Genomic DNA, 11642 nt, shown 5'->3' with positions numbered 1-11642 from the left:
AACACCCGATTCCTATAAATACCTACATGAAAAACTGTTCAAGGGACGGGCAAAAAAGAGATAGTTATTATAGCAGAAGAACTCTGAAACTTCATTCAGTTTGTTATTCTGCTACTTAGAAGTGTTGATTAGAAAGAATTTTGAAACTAGTTTTCTGAAGTTTTTTTTTTTTTTCTTGAAAAGGATTCTGAATACTGGAACTCTACATTTGAATTCGAAGACAGCGATCCGCGCCGAGATGTCCTATTAGAAGAAGCTGATGATCGCCTGGTTGACTCGCTACAAAAGGCAAATACCGAGAACTCGCAACTACAAGAACAAATAAAACAGTTGGAGGACAAACAGCAGATTCTCAAAAGGAAAGTAAGAAGGCTTAGGGAAGAGGCAAGGGCCGAAAAGATGGGTTTTGAAGAGCAAGAGATACGGTGGGAAAAGGAAAAAAACTCTCTCCACACTGTAATGAAAGAAGTAGAAGCACAGAATGGTGAGCTTCAGGAAAAGATGAAATACCAGGAGGTACTCGTTGAAGAGTATAAACAGGAAAACAAAAAGAAGAAGCTCGAATTAAAAGAACAGGCACTACTCATCAACGATATCTTGAAAGAGTGTGCTAAGGAAAGAAAAGAGAAAGAAAAACAAGCTGCTCTCTATCAAGAGCTGAAAGAGAATGTTGACCAACTAGAGAGAACGATAGCACGGGGAAAGCAAGAACTCCTACCTGAATCTGAGTATGCTCTGAATGCATTTGACCCTGCCAAACAAGAAGAAAGGTTATATGAGTATCTCAGAAAATGTCATCTCATTATAAAAAACCTCCCAGAGCCTAGGCCGATGTAAAGAACACGGTGTACAAATTATTCAGTTAATGAAATGATTTTTGGACCATTGTTTAGCAAATTTGTGAATGAATAATATGACTCCCGTAGGAACTCCCTCGCTAGGGTGATATGAAAAATTGAATGTGCTATGTGGACAAGTATCATAAACGCGCATTCAATCCAGTCTTTCACAGTCAGACTATTGAACGATGCCATGATAAAAGTGATGCAGTTATACTTCAACAGATTTCTTTCTGGCCCTCAAATGCCACCGTATCCTTCGTCCACATCAGGACCCTATTTAATTTTGATCAAAATTCACTAAAAATTTCTTTTTTTTGACTCCTTACAGAAAAACAACATTGCTTCGAACAAGGCAAGTCTGACCAAATACGCGATTCAACCCCAGCGAGTGTACTTAACAAGATCTCGAACAAGAAAACTAATGGAAGACCAGGAACAAGTACAGAACCTACAGGGGCAAGTGTCTGAACTAAAAGACCAGGTTTCAGAACTTATGAAGCTAATGAGGGAGATGTCCCAAAATAAGCCGGCTTCAGACCTTAACCTACCATTACCTCCCCCACCTCCAACAAATGATCCACACCAAGCTTCAACTTCTTTCACCTTTCAATCACCTATCCCGGACCCGACAGTCACTGTCAATCCGGTCATCATGAATAATGACCTGCCTTTCTCCTATTACTCGGCTGTCTCAAATGCCGAGCCTCACCCTTCAATCCTAATCCCTCCAGTTTTCTCCACCCTCGGCTCCCACGGGGAGCATATCATGCAGTGGGAGGGGAAAATAAGATGAAAGAAAACGAGAAACTATCTGCTCTAGAAGAGAGACTGAGAGCGATAGAAGGGCTGAACATGTATGGTTCGGTCGACGTGGCATCACTAAGATTAGTACCGGATGTGGTGGGTCCACCCAAATTCAAGGTCCCCGATTTTGACAAGTATACTGGGAATTCGGACCCTCGAATTCATTTGGCCACCTATATTGCCAAGATGTCCTCTATGACAGATGATGACAGACTGTTAATCCACTTCTTTCACGAAAGCCTCTCCGAGCACTCGAGGTGGTGCGTTGAGCTAGACAGAGCATCGCGCTCCTAGAAGGATTTAGCCGAGGCCTTTTTGAAGCAGTACAAATTTAACTGCGATGTGGCCCCCACAAGGAGGGATCTTCAAAATCTAGTGCAGAAAGACCGGGAAAGCTTCAAGGAGTATGCCCAGAGATGGAGAGAAAAGGCGGTAGAAGTCCACCCTCCGGTGACTGACAATGAGCTATGTTCTCTGTTCATCGAGACTTTAAAGGCTCCCTACTTCAACTTGATGATTGGGAACACTTCCAACAGCTTCTCAGACATCATCCAGGCTGGTGAAAGAATTGAAGCCGACTTAAGAATGGGACGACTGCAGGAGTCTGCTGAGAACCCTGCGAAGAAGACTGCCAGCTTTAGCAAGAAGAAGGAGGGTGATGTGCATTCTGTCACCCGTCAAAACAATTATTCCCCATTCCCTCAAAACAATTACAGGCCATATCCTTCCCCTCACGGCCAAACCATCGCAAACATTCCGCCTCCTCTCCCAAATTATCCACACCCGCGCCCACAATATCCCCTGCCTGCAAATTACCAACCAAGACCACCTCCTCCTCCTGGTCAATCAAGACCACCACAAAGCAACCCAAGACCTCCAAGGAACCCTGATCCACCTCTTCCCCTCCCTCTCAGTGAAATATACCGATACCTTGTCGGTATAAACAAAATTGTACCAGTCCCCCTTGACCCAATTCAGCCTCCATATCCCAGGTGGCATGATGCCACTGCCCGTTGTGAGAATCATGGGGGAGCACAAGGGCACTCAACTGACAACTGCGGAGCACTCAGAGGAAGGGTGCACGCTTTAATCCGGAATGGATGGCTAAAAATTGAGGGAAATGGTTCCCTCCCCAATGTTACCTCAAACCCACTACCTAACCATAATGCGGGCAGTGGTGTAAATATGATAGAGCCAGATGGAGAGAGGTTGGCACCAGAGGTAGACGAGCTTATCCCTCACTTTGAGGGGATTTTTGCCCTGGCAGTAAGAGAAGGCCACCTTTGCCCCCGGACATCAGGGTCAGGAAAAGATACGGGATGTCCTTACCATGGAGGGGCAGCTGACCATGAGCTGTGAGATTGTGAGGGATTCAAACAAGAGGTCCAGAACTTGTTATCCCTCAAAGTTCTGAGATGCCTAACAAGGTCAAAGACAGAAGGGGGAGTGAACACCACTAGATTCAGCCAAACTGCTTCTACCTCCAAACCCAGAATCACCTTCTCACCCCCAGTAGCCTCACCGCCAGTAACGGTTATCCGAACTCCGCCCCAGCTCCCTGTCACCAATACTCACGCTGTCCCCTGGAACTATAATTTCCAAGTTTTCACTCAGGGAGCGTCAAGCAGTACATCCGCTCCTAACCTTGCCTCACCTCCGGCACCACCAAAACCATGTTTTGCTCCTCACGAGCATTTCAGAATGACTTATGCTGGACCTACTAGCAACATTACTCCCCAAACCAGTCCTCAGCCCGTTATCGCCACAAAGCCCTCTCCACCAGAGCAAGAAGTCGAGTTTATAACCCGAAGTGGGAGATGTTATGGGGACGAAGAAAGAGAAAAGAGGAAAGGGAAAGTAAAAATGGGAGAGTCATCAAGAAATACAGAAGAGGAGGTTGAAAAAGCAGGGGAAGTAGACCCTGCTGAACATAAAGAAGAGGAAGAATCACGCTCCAAATAATGAAACAGAGTGAGTATGATGTAGTGGAGCAATGAGGAAGACACTGCCCAATTTCATCATATCATTAATCCTGAGGTCAGAAGTCCACCGACAAGCCTTGTAGAGAATCCTGGATCAGGCCTTTGTAAACCCCGACATCACACCGGGGCAGTTTGAGAAGATAGTAGAACAAATCCAGGCATCCAGCTTTGTAGCCTTTTCTGAAGAGGAGATAGACCCTGCAGGCTTAGGGCACAATAAAGCTCTGCATGTAACTGTGAAATGTAAGGGTTGTATAGTGGCCAAGGTCCTCATCGATAACGGATCAGCCCTCAATGTACTGCCTAGCGCCACCTTAGCCAGGCTGCCGGTTGACCAATCTGATATACGTCAGAGTGCTATGGTGGTGAGAGCCTTCGACGGTACAAGGAGAGAAGTGCTGGGAGACATTGACTTGCCAATCCAAGTCGGTGCATGTACTTTCAACGTCACGTTTCAGGTGATGAACATTGAGCCGGCCTACACTATGTTGTTGGGGAGGCCATGGATCCATTCTCGAACTTTGTTCCTTCAACTTTGCACCAGAAAATAAAATACATTAAGGACGGAAAAATCGTCACTGTAAGGGGTGAAGAAGCCATATTGGTCACCAAGCCGCAATCACTTCCTTATGTGGAAGCGGCTGAGGAGTCGTTGGAAAGCTCCTTCCAGGCCCTCGAATTACAAGATACCGGGAAGGAAGGGGCTATGGCTATGGTGGCCAAAGTAATGTCAAGAAATGGGTATCAAGAGGGAAAAGGCCTAGGCACTGCCTTGCAGGGGATCGTGGAGCCGATACCGGCTATCCAGAAGATAGGCCGTTGCGGATTGGGTTATGAGGAAGATGCTCTCATGGATGGGCGATTCTGGATGAGAAACAGACTTCGAGATCAGAGATTCGACCAGAAAATCGGGAGAATGAAAGTAGTCTCGAGAATCACAGAAGTCTTCACTAAACCGGTCATTGAAAATCCGGTAGAGGTGGAAGAATCACCTGATGAACCATCCATCGAAGTCATCTACCTGGATCCCTTATATGAAGCTCTAGTCTCACGAATAGCTGAGGGGCAAGAACTGGACAACTGGACGGCAGAGGACATCCCTGTACTCAATTTCGAGTAAAGTACCTTTTGGTTATCTACACTTGATCATTTTGTCCATGGTGGCAAGTGTAATATTGTAAATGGACCCTTTTCTTATGGCATAAATATTAATGAATTAATAGCGCATTTTAAATCCAATTCTCTTTTCCTTTTCTTTTGAATTCCATCCTTATAATATGTTCTATTTTCATTCATTCAGGACCATTCATCAATTAACACCTAATAATCCAATAGACTCAGGAATTCCTTTGGTTAATTTTGAAATCCCCATAACTGCCATTACTTCAAGTGATTCTGAGGAAGACCTTACAGAAAAAAGCAATGAAAAGGATGAACCCTCCTTAGTGCCTTGTGGAGACGAAACGCACACCATAAATTTAGGCACTGAAGAAGTAAAAAGGGAACTTAAGGTAGTAGAGAGTGAAGAATTGGGAGATATGATCAGTCTGCTTAAAGAATTCCTCGACGTATTTTCCTGGAGCTATGATGATATGGTGGGTTTGGACCCTCAGATAGTGACACATAGAATTCCCCTAATTCCGGGGACAGTCCCAGTAAAACAGAAGTTAAAGAGAATGAATCCCGACACACTGCTCAAAGTTCGGGATGAAGTCAAGAAACAGTATGACGCTGGGTTCCTGGAAGTGGTCAAATACCCCCAATGGGTGGCTAATGTCGTCCCGGTAATGAAGAAGGACGGGAGAGTCAGGGTGTGCGTTGACTACAGGGATCTTAATAAAGCAAGTCTAAAAGATGATTTCCCTCTCCCCCACATTGATGTATTAGTAGACAATGCTGCGGGATTGGGCAGGTGCTCATGCATTGATGGGGCATCCGGTACAATCGGATCCGATGGATGAGGAAGACAAGGATAAGATCGCTTTCATCACTCAATGGGGAGTGTTTTGCTATCGGGTCATGCCTTTCGGGTTGAAGAATCTTTGGTGCCACCTATCGGTAGCGCTATGGTCACATTATTCCACGATATGATGCATAAAGAGGTGGAAGTGTATGTGGATGATATGATCATCAAATCCCGAGGAGAAGAAAGTCATGTGCAGGTACTGAGGAAAGTATTTGAGAGACTCAGGAAATATCAGTTGAAACTGAACCCTGCCAAATGCATATTCGGAGCTAGGTCAGGAAAATTGTTGTTGTTCATAGTGAGCGAAAAGGGAATAGAGGTAGATCCAGACAAGGTTCGAGCTATTCAAGAGATGCCATCCCCAAAAACAGAAAGGGAGGTGCGCAGTTTCCTGGGAAAACTGAACTACATTTCGAGATTTATTTCTAATCTCACTGCCAAAGCTGAGCCTATTTTCAGACTACTCCGAAAGAATAATTCCACTCAGTGGGATTCAGTTTGCCAGGAGGCTTTTGAGAAAATTAAGCAATACTTGACCAGCCCACCAGTATTGGTTCCACCCGTGGCAGGAAGGCCTCTTATCCTGTATATGGCGGTCCAACAGAACTCGATGGGGTGTGTTTTGGGACAACATGACAATACCGGCCGAAAGGAAAAGGCTATTTATTACCTGAGCAAAAGGTTCAATGATTGTGAGTCAAGATACTCTTTCTTAGAAAAGACTTGCTGCGCATTAGCTTAGACAGCGAATCGCCTCAAGCACTACATGCTGAATTACAAGACATGGCTCATCTCCAGGATGGATCCTATCAAATATGTATTTGAAAGCCCATTCGTGCCAGGAAGGATAGCTAAATAGCAGGTCATACTCTCCCAATATGACATAGTCTATATGACCCGGAAGGCAGTGAAAGGTAGCGTGATCGCTGACCTCCTAGCAGAAAATCCTATCCAAGATTATGAAGCTTTGGATTTTGAGTTCCCTGATGAGCACATCAATGAAGTGGACTGCGAAGAAGAGGGGCCAGCCGATGTATGGGAGATGTATTTCGACGGAGCTGTCAATTTGTCCGGGAATAGAATTGGAGCTGTATTGATATCCCCAGATGGAAAGCACTTCCCGATAGCCATTAAGTTGAGATTTGACTGCACCAACAACGTTGCAGAATATGAGGCTTGTGTGAGGGGCCTACAGGCTGCGATCAAGATGAAAATCAAGAAGTTGGAGGTATATGGAGACTCAGCCCTGATTATATACCAAGTCAAAGGAGAATGACAAACCAAGGATCCCAAGCTAATCCCATATCAGAAGTACTTACTGGAGCTGATTAAGAAATTCGAAGAGATCTCTTTCACTCACCTTAGTAGAGACAAGAATCAATTTGCTGATGCTTTAGCTACTCTAGCCGTTATGGCTCAAATCGAAGAAGGGCAGATGGCTCAGATATTGAAGATCAAGGCAAGGAATGAGCCAGCTTATTGTTTCATGATTAAGGAAGAACCCGACGGTAAACCTTGGTATCATGACATCCTGGTCTACTGCAGAACCAGAGAATTCCCCTCAGGGGCGAACCGAAACGAAAAGAGGATGCTTCGGAGATTGGCATTGGGATACTTCCCCAGTGGTGAAACCCTATACAAGAGAGGGTCCAACGGTGAACTCTTGAGATGTGTGGATGCAAAAGAGGTGAAGAAAATCCTTTTTGAGACTCATGAGGGAAATTGTGCAACCCATGCCAGTGGGCACATGATGGCTAAGCAAATCATGCGACGAGGATATTTTTGGACTACAATGGAAAAGGATTGCATCGAGTATTTCCGAAAATGCCATAAGTGTCAAATCTATGCAGATTCGATCAATGTGCCGCCTCACAAATTGTTCAACCTCGCCTCGCCATGGCCTTTCGCAATGTGGGGCATCGATGTGATTGGTCCCATCAATCCCAAGGCATCCAATGGGCACAGATTCATCCTTGTGGCCATCGACTATTTCTCCAAGTGGGTCGAAGCGACATCCTATGCGCACATCACACAGAATACGTTTCTCAGATTCCTCAGAAGCAACATCATCTGCCGGCATGGCCTCCCTAATGAAATCGTCACTAATAACGCTAAGAATTTGAATGGTCCAAGGATTCAGAAATTGTGTGATCAACACAAAATCCGGCACCTCAATTCCTCCCCATACCGTCCCCAGATGAATGGAGCGGTGGAAGCTGCAAACAAAAACCTCAAGAGGATAATCCGGAAAATGACGGTCACGTATAGGGATTGGCATGATATGCTTCCTTACGCTCTCCACGCATACCGGACTTCTGTAAGAACCTCAACTGGGGCAACTCCATACTCACTGGTTTTCGGGATGGAAGCGGTATCACCTATTGAAGTTGAAATCCCTTCCCTAAGGATTCTGAAGGAATCAGGGATTGATGAGTCAGAATGGATCCAGTCAAGGTTGGATCAGTTAAACTTGCTAGATGAGAAAAGGTTAGCAGCAGCATGTCATGGGCAGTTATACCAGATGAGGATGGCTAGAGCATTTGATAAAAGCGTTCGCCCACGCGAATTCCAACCCGAGGACCTAGTTCTGAAGAAAATGCTGCCGAATCAAAATGATCCCCGGGGCAAATGGTCACCAACCTACGAGGGACCTTATGTGGTTAAAAAGGCATTTTCTGGAGGAGCCTTGATTTTGACCCACATGGACGGTGAAGAATTTCTGAGACCTGTGAATGCTGACACCGTCAAGAGATACTATGCCTAAAAAAAAAAAAAAAAAAAGTAGGAGTGAAAACCCGAAAGGGCGCTCCTAGCAAAATGTGTGAAAGAAGGCGAAAACCCCGAAGGGGCGCTTTCTGTAAAACGAGTGAAGGATGAAAACCCGAAGGGGCATCCTGAAAAAGTGAGTTATCCAAAAAAAAAAAAAAAAAAAAAACCTAGGGGTGAAAACCCGAAAGGGCATCCCGAGAACAAAAAGGGAGAAATAAGGAATGGGGGGCATAAAACCAGGATGAAGAGGAAACTGTCACGGCATGAGGCTTCAGAGAACTTGAAATAATGGCATTTAAGGGATTTCAAAATCAGCCACAGGGAATATGTGAGATCTATCCTTGTACCCTTCTTCTTTGAAACTTCTTCTTTGTTTATATTAAACCGTAATAAAATCACACTTCATTCCCCATGTTTCTATCTTTCCCTTATATTTATCTTTCTGCAATCTCGTTATTTAATGCGCTATTTAAATCAGTTAAAATTTTTGCCATAAGATTAAGATTTGACAATTGATAACCTCACGTACTTTACTATGAGATTTGCAGGGAATGACAAAAAAAAAAAAAAAAAAAAAACTAGAGGTGAAAACCCGGAAGGGCACTTCTAGTCATATAGACGAAGGGGAAGTAAAAACCCGCGAGGGTGCTTTTCGGGAGAAAGTCTGAAAAACAGAAATGGGGCATTTGAAGAAACGAGGCCATAGGTCAAGTCTTGCAACTCGTCCTCCATTCGTCATTGGCCTTCGGGATTCTGTTAAGTACACTTCATTGGGGAAGAACTTCTTGTGTCCGGATTAGGCTTGCTTTGTAAGTGCGATTTAAATTTCCTGTTATCAACCTCTGGTTCCTTGATCTAAGTTGATTTTAATTTCCTGCAATTTAAATTTCCTGTTATCAACCTCTGGTTCCTTGATCTAAGTTGATTTTAATTTCCCGCAATTTAAATTTCAATTTCCTGTTATCAACCTCTGGTTCCTTGATCTAAGTTGATTTTAATTTCCTGCAATTTAAATTTCCTGTTATCAACCTCTGGTTCCTTGATCTAAGTTGATTTTAATTTCCTGCAATTTAAATTTCCTGTTATCAACCTCTGGTTCCTTGATCTAAGTTGATTTTAATTTCCTGCATAATTTAAATTTCTGTTATCAACCTCTGGTTCCTTGATCTAAGTTGATTTTAATTTCTGCAATTTAAATTTCTGTTATCAACCTCTGGTTCCTTGATCTAAGTTGATTTTAATTTCCATAATTTAAATTTCTTGTTATCAACCTCTGGTTCCTTGATCTAAGTTGATTTTAATTTCCGCAATTTAAATTTCTGTTATCAACCTCTGGTTCCTTGATCTAAGTTGATTTAAAATTTCCTGCAATTTAAATTTCTTGTTATCAATCTCTGGTTCCTTGATCTAAGTTGATTTTAATTTCCAGTTATCAACCTCTGGTTCCTTGATCTAAGTTGATTTTAATTTTCAGCAATTTAAATTTTTGTTATCAACCTCTGGTTCCTTGATCTAAGTTGATTTTAATTTCCCGCAATTTAAATTTCTTGTTATCAACCTCTGGTTCCTTGATCTAAGTTGATTTTAATTTCCTGCAATTTACATTTCCTGTTATCAACCTCTGGTTCCTTGATCTAAGTTGATTTTAATTTCCCGCAATTTAAATTTCTTGTTATCAACCTCTGGTTCCTTGATCTAAGTTGATTTTAATTTCCCGCAATTTACATTTCTTGTTATCAACCTCTGGTTCCTTGATCTAAGTTGATTTTAATTTCCTGCAATTTACATTTCCTATTATCAACCTCTGGTTCCTTGATCTAAGTTGATTTTAATTTCCTGTATTTAAATCTCCTGCTATCAACCTCTGGTTCCTTGATCCAAGTTGATCTTAATTTAACTTCTGATACTGATCCCTAGGTCACTGACTTAGGTATGTGTTAGTTTCGGACACCTAATCGTCCAAAATACGGGTCTAAATCTTTACATAATTCCTACACGGGAAATTTTTCCCTTAATAGAAATTATGTAAAGAGGGGCAGCTGTCGACACCATATTTTGGCCGATCCCCAGAATCAATAAACCTTGAAACCGATCCCCAGCACTAAATTTTCCTTTACCAGCCAACTACATTTCCGACCTCTCTTTGCCATATTACCGATCTCTCTTCATAGAAAATTGAATCAATGCTAAGCCCTCGTATCATCTAAGGCCTTGCCAAGTCGCTTACCGATCTCTCAAGCCAATTGTCAAATTTCCTGACCGATCGATTACATTCCCGATCTCTCCTGTCAAACAAAATTGAATCAATACTAGATCTTTATGTCACTGGTCTTATTGCCGATCTCTCATTTTAAGTTTAGGAATAATTAAGATTCCAATCTGATGTAATGATGATCTTGATTTTAAGTGGGTTCACCAAATTTCCAATTTTAATCAAGTCCCGATTAATGTTGATTCCCTATTGATCTCATGCTCATTATGTTTTCCGATCTCTCACACTTAGGTTAATAATTTCTTTCAGTTACTTCGATATACTCAGACAATCAAGTGTTAAACAATTTAGAGATTTTCCGATCACAATCATCCATTGAACAAAAGAGGCATTTCATTTCATTTCAAAGATTGTACAAGTCATTCAGCTGGAGGATCACCCCCAGTCTGATCTACATTTTGTCCGTCTCCTCCCTCACTCTCCTCCTCACTATCCTCACCCTCGCCTTCGGGAGCCAGGTCGGCCATCCAAGAGAAGTCCTCCTCTGGGTAACGCTTCTGGAGCTCGGCCAAGAGATCCTTGTGAGCGTTCACATAGGCACCGGCTATTCCTGTCACCATCTCTTCATCTTTTGCCTTAAGCTCCTCAGTGAGATGAGCGACCTGAGCAGCTTCGTCGGCCCGGAGTGCCTGGACCTCTCTAAGAGCACGATCCCTTTCAGCCAGAACACGAGCCTGTTAGGCCGTCTTATCCTCATAGTACTTCATCCGCCCCTCAATTTGAGATATGTAATCTTGAGCGGATGAGAGTTGGGATCGGAGGGATGCCACTTCTTGACTCTTCCTTTTGACTTCTTGACTCTTTTTCTCGACCTCCTTACCCAGGCGGTAAGCCTTTTCCCAAACTATGTGCTGGTTCACCAGGCACTCTACATTCAGGCTCATGGATAGGGTTAGGATGTCATCAAGATTGTCCGGAGACAGTCTGTCCTGATCCTCCCGAAGGCAGATGGAAGACCCTAAGACTTTGGCAAAATCGGGGTTCTCCCGAACAGTCCGGTTGTTCTC

This window comes from Hevea brasiliensis, chromosome 2, assembly GCF_030052815.1.
Source record: "Hevea brasiliensis isolate MT/VB/25A 57/8 chromosome 2, ASM3005281v1, whole genome shotgun sequence".
Taxonomy (NCBI): Eukaryota; Viridiplantae; Streptophyta; class Magnoliopsida; order Malpighiales; family Euphorbiaceae; genus Hevea; species Hevea brasiliensis.
The sequence above is the reverse complement of the archived record's forward strand: the minus strand, read 5'-3'. Positions refer to the sequence as shown.